This window comes from Bactrocera tryoni, chromosome 4 (assembly GCF_016617805.1).
Source record: "Bactrocera tryoni isolate S06 chromosome 4, CSIRO_BtryS06_freeze2, whole genome shotgun sequence".
NCBI classification, from domain to species: Eukaryota; Metazoa; Arthropoda; class Insecta; order Diptera; family Tephritidae; genus Bactrocera; species Bactrocera tryoni.
Genome location: NC_052502.1, coordinates 59,957,789 through 59,974,586, shown reverse-complemented (window position 1 = coordinate 59,974,586; position 16,798 = coordinate 59,957,789). Strand labels below are relative to the sequence as shown.

At 37.3% G+C, this 16,798-nt stretch overlaps 1 protein-coding gene across 1 annotated transcript in view; it reads left to right on the top strand.

The window, feature by feature from the left end:
• The window catches only part of LOC120774632, an 80,041-nt gene that overhangs the window by 4,212 nt on the left and 59,031 nt on the right, over positions 1 to 16,798 (top strand). The gene's annotated exons all lie outside the window — the stretch shown is intronic.

Below are 16,798 nucleotides of genomic sequence, written 5' to 3'. Positions count from 1 at the left end.
AACAGGAGCATAAATAGAATACATCAATAGATTTCGAGGATCAAATACTAATACTTTTTCAACTACCACTAAATGGCTATATTTACTTTCAAATGTCAATAGTTTTGAAGATGTGAGTATATTTGCAGGAATTATGATTAGTCCTTCCATAATTAACGGTTTTCGTTAATAGTAGTGTTTGCTTTGGGACTTGAGATAATTTTAGACAGAAAATCATAATCCCGGCCAGATGCCTTATTTTGAGGGGCTTCCTAGAGAACGGCCATGGGAATGCTATGTTTTTCAAAATAAATCGGCGATTAATAAAGTAAATTAACAACTGTTACATACTTTTTTTTATTAAGTAATTCTACTTTACTTCAGAATTATTCACGAAAACCCGTTTTTTGGACTTTCAAGTGAATATCATCCCTAAGCATCAGACATCGAAAACTTTCACATTTGAAATTTTCTTAAAATAACACTTGCCTTGATAGATGATACTTAAAAAATCGATTTGAAGAATAATATTAACCTTGAAAGTTGACAATTAAAAATCGATTTGAATGTATATCTCATTAATATTTGAGTACAGAGCTTTCGCGCGGATTCACCATTGACCGATTCTCCGTGTTTCAAATCGATAAACACGATTAACAAATAAAATTGGGTTTCAAATTGCTATCTATGACAAATTATTATGTGCATCTAACAATCAGTGTCTTTTCCATTTCAAGAAAATACTCGATAGCAACGATAATAATCTATAGAAACAATTTTAGCAATTGCGGAAAGATGTCTCTGCGTCAGATAACTTTTTTAAAGTCAAAGGCAAAAGTGCTCTTTCTCACAAATCTCTATATATTCTTTATAATCGGTATCATTCGAATTTCGAACTCGACGAAAGCGTATTTTTATGCCCTTATCGGGATATTAAGTATACCACGACATTTACAACACCCAGCAGGAAACGTCAAAGGCTCAGTAAAAATATATACTCGTATACAAAAATGATCAGCAAGACGAGCTAAGTCGGTATAGCTAACTCTCTTTATATACGCGAACAAGTCCCTCAGTTTTTGAGGTATCGATCTGAAACTTTTTCTTTTTCTTCCCAAAAACCGCTCATTTGATAATCGGAGTAAAGGGCTTCTATGGAAAATCCTTTCACTTGACGAGATATCTTAGCGAAATTTCGTACGAATTATTATATAAGGCAGTAATGCAATCTAGGGTTCTTATCTTAGGTAATGTCTCCAAAGTAATTATTCCGGTCGAGTCACTACAGCTTATAGCTCTTCCTGAAAATCGAGTTTTTGTAAGGAACTCTACAAAAGTTTTTTTTTTAAATAAAATAAAAACGGTTCGGGATATCAATAAAATTCTTTATTCCTGTGGAAGTATGATGAAATGGCTAAAATACTAAAGAGAAATATCAAAAGAGCGGCAAAAAATTTGGCGTCGTTTGCTGTCCCTATCGGTCTACTTTGTATCGTCCCTATTGAAAACCTTCTTATTTGTGAAGGGTGTTATAGCATCGGTAAGCAGGCAACTAAAAAGTAGCTAGAAAGAAGGTCTTTATGTTCATAACAACTTAGTGAAGTTTTTGAAACTGACGAAATTTGACTAAAATCCTCTACTATACTACTTGATAGGAAATTAGCAGTTTTACATAGTCCAGTCTTATCCCATTGAATTTTATTTATCTAAAGTCCATGTGTGCCCTAGATCGATAACACTGACAATAATCTAACTAAAACATTACAGAAAGTTGAAAAATCACAAAAATTGTTTCATACCAAAATACACAACAATTATATAGAGAGAAACCTAACGGTCATATTTAACAAGCGCAGCAATCATTTCAAGCAACAATGACGTTGACAACAGCAACATCAACGATGCCGTCAAGCTGCAACCTGCAACTAACTAACAACAGTCACGTTAACGATATAAAATAACAACGGTGAGTGCAGTGAAAACAGATACGTCAAAAAATTAAAAGGAAAAAATAAATAAATGAATGTTGCAGGAACAAAACCGAAAAAGGATGTCGAAGTAAAAAGCTTGAAAAGCATCCTAATGAGATGACAACCGCAAATCGAAAACGTCAGCAACACAAAACAACGCAACGCCGACCACAGCGAAACTAAAACAAGATTGTGTATGTCTGCACATATATGTATGTATCAGAGTGTGTATGTATGTCAGAGTGTCTTTTTGTAAAGACAAGCATGTCGAAAGCTCTACACACCTTCACTTATAAATACATACTTGCTTTCGAAAGAGCAGCAGCCCATAACAATAGCGGAAGGTGGCAAGAGCGGAAGCCTTTAGACGATTTGCCGCCTTCACATATACACACATACGTATGCACGGCATACAGTGAAAATGGCAGCAGCGCAGTAACAATAAGAAATATAAAATAAATAGTGGAACAATAAACAAAAAGCAGTGTCTTGCTACATCCTGGCATTGTTGCATCCTGGCAACGTCCTTCCGCGCGCGAGCACCGCACTTACACACTCACACACAAACACACACATCTATTTGTGCACTCAATAGCTTGTGAATTACTTTGGCTGCTCGCTGGTTCTAGCTTTTTCGCCCGCACAAATGAGGCGATGTTCTTGTTCTTATTATTATTGTTGTAGTCGTTGTTGTTGCAGTTGCACTTGTTGTGCCATGTGACTGCTGCCACGAACGCGAGTGCGCAGATAAAAGAAATACAGCACAACAATGAGGTATAAAAACATATAATTTTATTTGGTAACGCAGCCAAGGCGGTAGCGCCAACTAACCTCGTTTGCGAGCAACCACAAACAACAACAACAACAAGAAAAAAACTTGCAGCGAAAGCATCAATAAGCACAGCAGCGCATTGTCGATATCAACAATGAACAATGAACAGCAGCAACAACAAAAAATGAGAACAACAACAACAGCAAAAAATAAAAACTAAGAACAACAACAACTACAATCGTGAATAGCAAGATGTATTGTGCAACAAATATAATTATACCACATACACAGACACACATCCAAGGCTGCTTGCGCTCTAGTCTCAAGTAGGAGTTTGTGTGTGTATGTGTCGGTGGCGACAGCAATAACAAGCAACTATTAAAAATAGCAGAAACTTGTTTGCAAGACAATAACTTGTAAACAACTTTAGTTCCCCTGACGCACCGCTTGAGCCCCGGAATGGCTTAGAAACTGCTACGCTGGCATTTTGCGGCGCTTGGTTGTAGTTGTTTTTGTTGGTTTTGCGAATCACAGTGAAATTACATATTGTGCATTATCTAAATGGATGGCGAATAAAATATGTTTAACTTATTTATAATGTGGCAAATGCAATAAAGTACAAATCAAATCGTTGCATATAAATTGCACGCACACTAACACATATTGGCACACATAGGGCGTGTGTGAAATGTGGCAATGTTGCAATAAATGGAAATGGTAGAAAAATTAGTCCAATATAGGAATTGTACGGGAAATCTAATTTGGCACTGGCACAAAGTCACTATTAATTATAAAATAGATTACGTTTATAAATAACAATAATAAATAAAGTAGTTATTTAAATTAAAAATTAATCTAAGTGAATTCGACATGATATTTTTTTATATTTGGTAGTCGAAAAAGTTTTTTCGTACATCCAGTACTAACAATCACATTTTGTCATACCATATTGTGTTGGAAAGATGAGATTTTGAGCTTCATTTAACTAAAAAAAAAAAAACAAATTCGGAGAAGTTGAAAAACAGTTACAGCTGTTCAAAAATTAAAGAAAATAATGAAAAAATTCGCTATATATTGAAATTTCTGTAAAAAATAGGTAAGAATGTCAGGCAAGCCACCAATGAAATTTGTAAAGTTTATGGAGACGATGCTGTATCAGCTCGTGTAGCACAACAATGGTTCGATCGCTTCCGGTCTGGAAATTTCGATGTGAAAGATGTACTTCGCTCTGGTCGACCTATTGTTGATAAAGTCAATGAAATTATAGAAAATATTGACCAGAACCGTCATATAAGCAGCCATGATATCGCTAAGGAACTTAACATTCATCATCAAACAGTTTTGAACCATTTAAAAAAGGCTGGCTACAAAAAGAAGCTCTTTGTTTGGGTACCACATGAATTGTCGGTGAAAAATTTAATGGACCAAATAAGCATCTGTCATTCTTTGCTGAATGAAATCGAACCATTTCTGAAGCGAATGGTAACAGCAGAGGAAAAGTGGATCAAATACGACAATATATGCGAAAAAGAGCACGGACCAAACGTGGTGAAGCTCAACAAATGGTCGCAAAGCCAGGATTGACAGGAAGCTGAGTGTTTGGTGGGATTGGAAAGGAATCAACCACTATGAGCTGCTGCAGCTTGGTCGAACTATTCATTATATATTTTACTGTCAACAACTGATGAGACTGAAGCAAACAGTAGAAAAAAATGGCCAGAACTGGTCAACAGAAAGGGTTTAGACTTCCATCAGGACAAAGCTGAACCACACACATCTTTGATGACTCGGCAAAAACTGGGAGAGCTTGGCGGGGAAGTTTTGATGCATCCACCATATAGCCCTGATCTTGAACCATCGTACTACCATTTGTTTCGGACAATGCAGAACTTCCTTAATGGAGCAAAGTTGGCTTCAAGAGAAGCCTGTGAAAATTACGTGTCGCAGTTTTTCGCCGAGAAACCAGAAAAGTTTTACACTGATGGAATATAGTGTATAGTGGAAGAATGGCATAAAGTTGTCGACCATAATGGTACATAATTGGTTATTATAAATATAAAAAGAAAGTAAGTTGAAGTTTGATTAGAAATACGAAAAGACTTTTCGACAACCCAATATATTAGTTTAGTTCTGCTTTCTCCAGAAAGCAAAGCAAATGGGTCTGGCAGTGAACGAGGGCAAGACGAAAAATCTCCTGTCAAACAAATAGTCGTTGCACTCGCGACTTGGCTCTCACGTCACTGTTGACAGCCATACCTTTGAAGTCGTAGATAATTTCGTATATCTTGGAACCAGTGTAAACACCAACAACAATGTCAGCCTGGAAATCCAACGCAGGATAACTTTTGCCAACAAGGGCTACTTCGGACTGAGTAGGCAATTGAGAAGTAAAGTCCTCTCTGGACGAACAAAAACCAAACTCTATAAGTCACTCATTATTTCTGTCCTGCTATATGATGCAGAGGCCTGGACGATGACAAGAACCGATGAGTCGACGTTGCGAGTTTTCGAGAGAAAGGTTCTGCCAAAGATTTATGGTCCTTTGCGCAATGGCCACGGCGAATACCGCATTCGATAGAACGATGAGCTGTACGAGATATACGACGAAATTGACATAGTTCAGCGAATTAAAAGACAGCGGCTACGCTGGCTAGGTCATGTTGTCCGAATGGACGAAAACACTTCAGCTCTGAAAGTATTCGACGCAGTACCCGCCGGGGGAAGCAGAGGAAGAGGAAGACCTCCGCTCCGTTGGAAGAACCAAGTGGAGAAGGACTTGACTTCGCTTAGAATATCCAATTGGCGCCACGTAGCGAAAAGAAGAAACGACTGGCGCGCTGTTGTTAATTCGGCTATAATCGCGTAAGCGGTGTCTACGCCAGTAAAAAAGACGAAGAATATATTCGGGAAGATACATAACTTGTCAAAGAAAAGTTTCCAAACAAATACTTGATTTTGATCGCACAATTTGTATGACAGCTACGCATATATAATTGTATACTATATATACATTATATCCTATAGTGGTCCGATATTGATGATTCCGCCAATTGAGTAACTTCTTGGGGAAAAAGACTCTTCCACGGAACCACCAAATAAGGTATTACTTCGTGGGAGACAAGAAATTTTACGTCACCTCTATAGCATGGAGAGACTGACGCCTATTCTGCTGTAACTGTCTTAACTTAGCCATAATAGAAGTTGGCGCTTCGCGAACAGCCTTCCACTTATCAGAGGACTGACACATAACTGCAGAAAAACTCGTATTCAGAGTCTTCTGTGGACTCCGTACACATCGAACAATTCGAACTGATGTTGTTTTGAAATTTGTTTAGATAGCCCCTGAAGCATCCATGTCCGCTTAATATTTGGGTCAGGTGAATCCAGGTCCCAACGTTGTATAGTTATCTACATATGGATGTCAGGTACTAGTCTGTGAGTCCACCGTTCTTTGGTTGATATTTGCCACTGTTGCTGCCATAAAATTATGCTCTTCTTTCTCTCCACTTTCTTTTTGATTTCTTTAATTGTCGCTGATAGCTCATACATTATAATCTCATGAACTCATCTCCCTGGAAGTCTATGGGCGGCATACTAGCTTGTACTTCAGCTGCTTCGCTGGATATAGTTCGGAAATCACTTGTTACTCTTATGACTATGAGTCTATGCCCACTATTTATTGGTCTGGCATACGTTTTTATGTCTAGTGTCTCTGTTCATAGTGGAGTAACATAAGTATAATCATCGTTTTTGCGTGAGAAGCCGACGACTGGAACGCACACAACCTCTAGTTGCCGTCATTCTTGATAGAGCATAGTAAAATCTGAAAGATAAGTTCGAGTATACGTAGGTTGATATTTACATATCAGGAATTGGCAACCCTACTGCTGCAATCTGGCGGCTCACTCTTTTATCGTTAAGTCTGACATATTTGTATACACGAGCGTAATTTGTCTTCCGCCATAACAGTAACTTAAAATATTCATCTCGGCCAAAAAGATTAATTAAATCGCGAACATATAAGCGTGATTATTTTCTGCCTCTTGCAAAAGAAATAATTTAGCTGAAAACTTTAACGGATCGATTAAATGATTTTATAAAAATGATCTGAGAATCGAAAGTAAGACTGGCTCCTTTTATCGAGAATGAACTCCTTTTTAGCGTCATTCGAGAATAACCTCCTTTTCAATTTCGGTAAGCTCAGAAATTGGATTTTGGACAGTTACTAACAAATGTAGCTATTTCCTTTAATCAAAAAGAAGACATAACATTTTTTAAAAAACTTTAAAAAAGTGAATAATTATTCTTCAAAATCTATGTCGCCGCCCTCAAAGTAATCCCCTTTGTCCCCAATTCTCTTCTGACAACGTTTTTTCCAATTCTCATGATATTTGTTAAAGTCAATTTCCGGAATTGCCTTCAATGCGCATTGTGATTCACGCTTAGTGTCTTCAATTGAATCAAAACGGTTTCCTTAGAAGGGTCTTTTTAATTTGCTAAATGGCCAGAAGTCACACGAAGCTAATAATGGAGAGTATCATGGTTGTGACACGATATTGGTTGAAAATTTGGTAAAAAAAACTCACAAAGTATCAATGCAGTGTCCGACGGTGCATTATCGTGGTTCAAAAACCAAGAGTTGTAGACCCACAATTCTCTGTTTACTCAGTTTACGAATAGCTTCGCCCAAATGACGAACAACCCTCAAAAAATATTTATTTTTGGTCGGAAGGAATGCGGAGTGCATAACACCTTAGTAATCGAAGAAAACTGCCAACATTACATTGATTTTTTGCCTGATTTTACGTGATTTTTACGGCTTCGACTCAGCTTTGCCAGACATTAACGCGGCGCTGTTTTTCGAAAAAATTTGGTGTGTTTTGAATCAATCAAGCTTTGACTTTTCTTAGAACCAAATGATCCTTCAACGTAGCCAGTAAGATCTCTGACTGTTAATCGTCGATTTTCAATAGCAAATTTCTTTATTTCCTCTTTAAATAATTTGTACCAAACAAAAACACTTGCTCGCGACTAACAATCAGCACCGAAGGCCTTTTCCAATATTCTGATTCAAAAATACAAGCATATAATAAACACTTATGATTGTCTTGATGTGAAATTTGGCACAGATCCTACCACAAAATGCATTTACACGTGAAATCTTCCTATAGTTTTTCTTTCAGCTGCACTTCTCAAACAATCTAAAAATTTTCTCGCGAACAAAATTTTTTTAAGCCAACAATTAAACAATAAGTATACAAAGTAATATACAAAAAGAAAGAAAGAAGAGAAAAGAATTCGCTTGAGAAGGCGAAAGGTGTTGTGATAATTCAAACAAAGTGCTGCTTAAAACTTTTTATTACAAAATAAACACGAGAAAAAATCGGAAGCAAGTGAAAGTGAGCGAAGATGAGCAAAAAGAAAAGAAGAAAAAAATTAACTAGACTGAGCAAAAGTCAAGTTGCAAGAAATTGCAGCGAATAAACGATAAAAAAGCAAAGTAAACGAGGGAATTTAGAAAGTGCAACCGACGCGCAACAGCACTTCGCCCCACCAATGGCAGAGGGACGAAGAAAATGCACATCGTGAGCCCGTCTACTTGGTTGGTAGTATCCCATAGCTTCAGGCGTGCTGTAAACAAGTAATAATGTTAAAGGAACATCATAAGAATTGGCGAAAAAAGAAACCCAGCGAACTTTGCTGCGATTCGCTTCGTGGAATTCTATAGTTTCCCCTTCTACCGACTTGCTGTTCTCACACTTATGTTTTTATGGCTACAAACATACTTACTGATAATTGGATGTGATTTTATGATGGAACTTTTGACTTTTAGCTATCGCTTCAAGCTTTTGCAGTTGTGTGGATACTGCGCAGGTGCACAGCTGAGCGGGTGAAAGAAGCTTAAAGCTAACTGCATCATTCCGAAACAGTCCAATGACCTTTTTTTAGACAGAAGAACTGAAGTTTGCTAAATTTTTTAAAATACTTTTAGAATAAGCCTGTTTCTATCAAACAATACTGGTAGGGAAGTCAGCTCTTAGGCTGAGGGAATATCCTGAGAGGATCCTGTAATGAGACTGATTTTGTTATTTTATCTAGCATAAAATAAGTTCCCGTTCTATAAATTGAACTTAAATTCGACCCCCAATACTGCCTTTCCTTCCAGAAAAGAATGGCAACGAGGCGAGGTGGACATAGACACAGGGATCAGTGTCTTTACATATGAGTCGCCATTAACATTAGTAGATAATCGAATGGAAGATGGTGCATTTCAGTAAAATTAGATATCAAAATCGCTTTCCGTCTACCGGATGATTGCAGTGATCCACGAAGTCTTCTTGTTCTGACAAGGAATTTGCTCACAACGAGAAATATATTTAAATATGTAGATAGCCAAGTGTCAGCCACTAAAGGCTTAACGGGTTTCGTCAAAAATAGTGAAATAATACTTTGATATCTTAGTGCATCTAACGTCCTATTTCATTATAAACCTGTAAAGAGTTCCATGATGGTAAGTATGAAGCAGATGAACTACCCAGAGCAAGCAAACGTGATTTTAAATGTAGCCGAGTCTCGATGGACACAATCCCTGACTTGCTCAGCAAGTAGGCAAACGTGGAAAAAGAAATGACATAAAAACTCTAGTAAACTCTCTAAACTCAGGGGGTGGCGAAGAGAGAGGAAACAGTGGGGTGAGATGACTACCGGGACTAAAGTTTTACATAGGGGCTCCTAGAGGCATAGGTGTCTTGTCAGATAGGCACTCTACCCACCCACCTACCTTCTATCAAACAATTAGGGGACTCACAAATTGTCTTAACGCATCGTAAAGTCACATAATCAAAAACTTTTACACTTGTTTAAAAAAATTGTTTTTGGATTACATACAAAAATGATGACAACGCTATATTTTCGGCTATTGGAGACTATATGAAACCCCTAAATAATTTAACTTTTATTTTAAAAAGTTATAAAATATTATGGATGAATATTATGAAGTAGAAAATAAGCTTTTTGAAGAAATAGTTAGCACATAAACTTATTCTACTTGTGTCTAAAAATAGCTACAATTTGAGTTTGCATACTATCTTAACTGACTGAAGGCAACAAACATTTCTTCCCACTAGAACTTTTAAGCGCATCAATGCCAAAGCAGATCTAAAACAATGTTACAACAACACATTAAGTATGTAAGCAGCTAAAAAGATGGAAACACTTCGATACAAATATGGTTGTCGAGCAAAATAGCTTAATAATAATATCAAATAATAATGCAAGTAAGATTTTAAAATAACTCTATAATTTCCTTTTTTTATTTAATATACATATTAACGTACATACATACATATGTATATATGTATGTAACCCTTAATATTCACCCACAATTTACAATTTTGCAGTTTTCACCCTTCTCTAATATTACCTTTTATCGTTCAATGTCTTAATTAGTAACCTAATTTGCTGAGTGTTTTGTTTTATTTCTTCAGACTCGCTGTTTTATTTATTTATATTTTCACCGCTGTTTTCGCGTGTCTCGAAAAGGGTGTAAAGGAAGTAAACATACTTTGAAGTATCACTAAATATCCATAATAACTTTCAAAAGTATTCGACAAACGGAGCTGTTAGCAGCTTGTCTTTCTGAAGTTCCTAGTAGAGAGTTAGAAACAAGAAAAAGTCACTTGCGGCTGCAACGTTGCTAAAATAACCTTCAAAAATACGTTTCTATACTCTTGATTTATGTCGCTCAGTTTTTATGGCAGCTAGAAGCTATAGTGATATGAAGAAGAAAGTGCATGAAATTTCGCTAATTATCAAATAAAAAAATTGCCTATATGAGAAGATTTTTCTTTTCTTCACGAGAACTTGAGTTTGATCGTCCAGTTTGTATACCCTTGCTATCAATATTCTTTAGTTATGCGTTCTAAGCAATTTATTCGTAGATTCTAGCTTTACCTTGAGCAGTATTCTATTTCTACCCGGCTTTCCAATAGAGATGATATGATTTCTAAGTTTCGTTTAAGCCATTTTTAAGAGGTCATGATCGGTAATTTAATTTTATTTAATGATCTTAATTTCATTGTATTCAGTAATGTTTATAATTTCACTAAAAAAAACAATTAAATTTCCTTAACAAAGAGAGCTTTTTGTTTCCTTGAGAAGAAGTCATATCATTCTTATTTGAAAACTCTGTATTATAATACGCCCAACTGTGTTTTTCTTGTAAAAACTAAATAGTGGCTTAAATAGTAGTTAGACAGATGAAAGAAGTTTTACTCTCAGAAATGCATATCTCTCAAAGAATATTAGTTGTTGCATTAGTACCCTTCTCATTTCCTTTCAGACTAAGGTATATTTGGCAATTTAAAAACAATATCAAAATTATATTGTCGAATTTAACATGTTTACCAACACTTAATTACGATGGCACAGTATTGATTACTTACTTTGACCACTTAAAAACCAAAAACCAAAAATATTTTCTAGCCAAACGCAACGCAACGGACTCTGTACACTCAACAGATACTTGTACTCCAACTTGGCATTGCAGCAGACTCAGCGGAACACTCAACGTACACAGATTTAATCACATTTGCACAAATCATTCACGAAGGACAAGTATGATTGCTACCACAACAACAACTACTACATAGAAAGAAAATAGTGAAAAGTGGTAAGAATTCAATCATTGATAAAAAGCGGTCGATGTCAGTCCGTAATCACTGCTATTGCTGCAGGAGTGGTAGAAATTTCAATTACCAAAAAGTGCTTGAAGAGAGGAGATAGGAAAAAACACCGACCCTGAATGAATGGCTGCGATAATGACTGCAAGTGTGCACTTAAAGAAATGCAAATACTGGCATTAATTACTTTGAGGGTGACCAACTGTAGAACGAAGCAATGATGGAGGGGAAATTTGAGTGAAATTTTGAAGTAACTATAGTTGTAGATAGATAATTAAGTGACGAACGAGAAGTTAGACTGTGGGAAATTAAATTTTATTTATCATACAATTTTTGCTTTAAATAAAAAATTTTACACATACATATTTCGAGAAAAAAAAAACAAACTGGTGGCAAATTTCAAGATGACAGTAGACTATTTATTGTTGTTTCTCTGAGATAATTCTTTGTAACGTCACTTTAGCAATATTCCTTGAGTAAAACATATGTATAACTAGTGGAGAAGTAAAGAAGGCAGATTAGAAAATCAATAGAAGCTCCCTGGGTGTAGATCTCTCAGTATGTACAAGTAATGTAATTTATTATACTTTATGAGCATGAGTGTCAAAATATTAAGGTGTGATTACAAACACGTTTTTTGGACATCGACCAATTTTATGACGCAGCTGATTTTTTCCGAACGGACCGTTCTTGCGAAAAGTTAAGGACATATTATTAGCAACTTGAGATCAAAACTAAGTGATCTTAATGGACAAAGGAGTCATGACTAAACCCTTTTATCAGAAGGAAGTGCTGTCCATTTTAAAATAAATTTCTCAAACATTTTGCTGACCTCATTAAGGTTTTCGAATTTCTTAGAGTGGAACTTAATTGGCGACTGCCCGTCAGCAGCTCAATTGAAAAGGCGAAAGTCTTTCAAAAGTTCAAAGCTTCCTTCATAAAGCCTCTAAAAATATCTTTTTTGAGAGAAATCCTTACATACGTCGCAGATATTATGACATAAGAGACACCAACTCCAATAGCTGCCGAAAATGTTGGTAAAACAGCAGTCAAATAAAGTCCACTCAAGTCAGTAACAAATGTCAGCGCAGACATACAAACTTGCTTATGCGTCATGCAGAGAGGCATAAACACACACGTGCCCCAAACAAACAGATGTGCATTTAGAGAGCAAATAAGCTCAACAGTTTCATATCAATATTGCAGCAATTGTAGTAAGTTGAGAAAATTTTATGAATTATGCAAATAATATTTATATGTATAAGTGTATGTGTATATATGTTTTAGATGCCCAACGCCAAACGACGCTGCAACGATTTGGCTACTCGACAAGCTGGCTTTGGGGGAAATCAGTAAAAATCTCGGCAAACGAAATGAAATGCCCAAGTGAACGAACGGCCGAAGAATGCGAAAAGCCAAAAGGCTTGCTGTTTGCTGAATGTTGGCAATTGTAATTGCATGGTCACATGAATGGCATGCCAGTGACGCCAACAACGGCATGCGGCATGGCATGTTGCATGCCACACATGTGTGTGCACTCATATGCTTGTGCTCGTGCTGTGCTTGCGGAATTTTTGTGCGAGGAAATGCAGAATGGCCAAGGCTTGAGCTTAAGGGGCTTATGGCGCCGCTGGTTGTGTATGTATATATAAAGAGAAATTTTGTGTATTGTACATATAGAAGTCTTTATGCGTATGGAGGTCAGGTTTTTTGAACTGCCACTTTAAAGTAAATTGTTGTTTGATTGATTTTTAATAAAACTAATTTGATTAAATCGCAACAGGGTAATGAGCCGCGTAGTTTTTTGTAATGGAAATAATGAAATATATAGTTACTATTGCAGCACCGAAAATTGTCTCGGTCCGGTTTAGATCCCTAAACCAGAATTTTGAGATCCCAGGCACCAAGTTCTGCCAATTGTGTAATATGACCGGATATGTTTATGCTTATTGTTTATGTTTATTACGCTTGGAAGTTGATTACTTCCTGTAACTACACTGGAGCCATCTTTTACATAAATATATGACTTTTAAGCAAACCATCAGAGTTGTCGATAGAAAACCGGGGACTGTCAAGAGTAAAGCATGTGGAAAGAAAAAAAAATTTCAAAAAATTGTTGCAGAGCTTTGAGTACTTGGAGACTGAAAGGAATTGTCCCCACTCCTTCTCTTACTCAGTCACAGCCAGCTGAACTTATCCAGTACTCTAAATCTCATCAATCAAAACCTCTCTCTCTTTCTGTTTAACTGTCTGGATAGGTATGCAGAGTCACACAGTTTCGAAAAATCGTATAGCTGCCATATAAGTTGGCCGATCAAGATCGGCTTTTTGTACGAAAAACTTTTTTTATTTTATTTGACAAATCTACGGACGACATGACTTAGCCAACGTAGCCGCTGTCTTTTGATTCGCTGAACTATGTCAATGTCGTCGTATATCTCATACAGCACATCGTTCTATCGAATGCGATATTCGCCGTGGCCAACGCGCAAAGGACCCCAAATCTTCCGCAGAACCTTTCTCTCGAAAACTCGTAACATGGACTCATCAGCTGTTGTCATCGACCATGCCTCTGCACCATACAGCAAGACGAGAATGTTGAGTTTCTTATAGAGTTTGGTCTTTGTTCGTCCTGAGAGGACTTTACTTCTCAATTGCCTACTTAGTCTGAAATAACACTTGTTGGCAAGAGATTTTCTGTATTGGATTTCCAGGCTGACATTGTTGTGGGTGTTTATGCTAGTTCCAAGATAGACAAAATTATCTACGACTTCGAAGTTATGACTGTCAACAATTTCGTCTCGCCCTCGTTCACCAATAGATCCATTTGCTTCGCTTCTTTATCCATCCTTTAAAAAGAAGGGCTAGCGGCACGGATGTTGCGGCCAATAATATCAATATCATCGGCGTATGCCAGCGGCTGAAAGATAGTACCTTACCTATTTAGTTCTTCAGCTCGAATTACTTTCTCCAAGAATATATTAAAGAAGACACACGAAAAGGAGTCGCCTTGTCTGAAGCCTCAAACGGCTGGAAGAGGTCCTTCTTGATCCTGACGGAGCTTTTGGGGTTGCTCAACGTCAGTTTACACAGCCGTAATGTTCGAGCGTAGTGTTCAAATCCGATCATTATAGCATATAGCTACCATTCCAACTGATCGGTCAAAATCTAGATAAAGATTATCACAGGGGATATTATATAAACCTTTTCTTAAAATCAAATAACCCTTCCCATTGATCAAACGTAATTACAGATCCGGATTTGCATACACGCCTTACAGCGTGCAAAAGGTCAATATTACATAAACTACTCCGAAGCCCTTGAAGTCCTTTAATGAACTTATGTAAAAATAATAAAAATAAGTTCCAAAAGTATCTGCTGCACATAATTATTCTGGTTGGTGCCGAAGTAAAACTGTCGAAAAAATGTCACACGGCATAATGCTGAATGTGCTGCAAGCAAGGCCAACACACATACTCAAACAGAGTTACCCGCATCAGTGTCACATTAGCAGACGCAAAATACATTTGCATGAATCTGAAAGCAATTGCCTTACAGCTGTAGCCTAGAAGCCGCTCTGCTTCATTTATGAAGAGCATGGATAGGGTTCAACTAGGTATATTTAATGCAAGCGCCCCGAGTGCTTACAGCACAGACGAGAAGGGCTCCAATGCGCTTTTTAGGTAAAAGCAAAAATCAAGTCCAGCCCCCATATTTGTTTTTGGCGCTGTGCGTATTTTTTGTTTTTTTCTTGCTTTTCTCTTTTTGATTTTCAACTTGCATATTTTCGTCTGCCACATCATTTTTTTGGCTGAGCGCTTGCTGTTGCTCGTGTTCGCTGCTGTTGACGTTGATTGTTAATTACAACTTAATGAAACTTTTGGCTGCTTCTCGTTGCAGATCCACCCCTTTGGAAGCCGCAACAAGGCTATCATTTTTTTTTTTAATTTTTTTTTGCGAAATTTCGCCTCAACCATTCGTTAATGATGCAAGCAAAACTGCGAATTTCAAAGTAGCGGAATTTTCCTTCGGCATGCAGCGTCCAGCTTCCAGACGACCGCCCCCAAGCTGCCCGGCACACGCCTCGCCATCTACAACGCACCAGAAGCCTTGATGAAGGTCATTAAATTGTAATTGAAATATTCAACTTTTCAAAGCAGAAACTCTTTGCCACTCGATTTATTTTCAACTAAATGTGCGATAGTCTGTGTATGTGTTTATATGTGTGTGTGTCTCTCTATTTGAGTTTGTGTTTGTTTGAGTGGCACTGCTTTTTATGCCACGCTTGTTGGCCTTGTAATTGGCGAGCGCTTACACAATTTCCAAAAATTATCAAATCCGTGACTCGCATCACATCACATTCCCTATAATTGTGCGAAATTAAGCATGACATTTATTTTGTCATTCGCTTTGCTTTGCAACTTGTTCCAGCACTTTTCGAGCGTGAATTCATTACGCCTAATGTCTTCATTGTGCTTTAATTGCTCATCGACTGCACGAGCGCAAGCAAGCAAAGGCTTTTCGGTTTCCCGCGATTCATCTGAGTTCATTTTCGATTTCAATTGGCAGCGAATTTATTTCTGTTTTGTTAAAACAATGCCAAGTTGACAACAATACTCCATTGTATTGGAATGTGGCACAAACGAATATAATAATATAAATAGACTTTTGACTTTCAAAGCAGTTAATTACTGAAAGCAAGTAAGTTAGCTGCCAGTTTTATAAATTTATTTGAAGAGAACTGCAAAGGTCTTAAGGTTTATGAATAAAGTTAGGTTAGATTATACTAACCGGCTGGCATCCCATCGACCTATTGATCCTTAGTAATGCCAGATGAAGACTCAGTTTGATTCGAGCAAAAGCATTCGTCATTCAGAACGTGTTCGTGTAGTGAATGGAAAAGTTTCACAAAACAAAACAATGTGCGCCAAGTTTGAAAATCTCTCGAGCAACGCCAGACCGATCAATCTATCTTGAAGCATATTCATCCCCAGCCACGTTTTCATGCGGCGAAGTGTCGAAAAAGAGCGTTCAGAGCTCGCATTCACAGGAAGTGTGCAGAATATGCGAAGAAAACTGTGAGTTATGGGGTATAGGTCTATAGCACAGTTCTTCAATGTTTCCAATGCAGTAGTCGGTGACTGGTTTCTTTTGACTTTTGCTTCTACCCCAATGTCACTGCCATTGATCAAGTTCCCCTTTGAGTTTCAAACATCGCACGGACATTTCTTTGGTTTTCAAAGCACGTACTTTTTTTGAAAGCAGTAAACTCAGTTGAAATCTATCCAATACTTCTCTAGAGAAGCGCATTTTCAAATCATCGCCAATTGTATCTAACAGAGGAATGTACACTGATACCCTGTAGTATTCTTCGCAAATTCTCACGCAGAAATCGC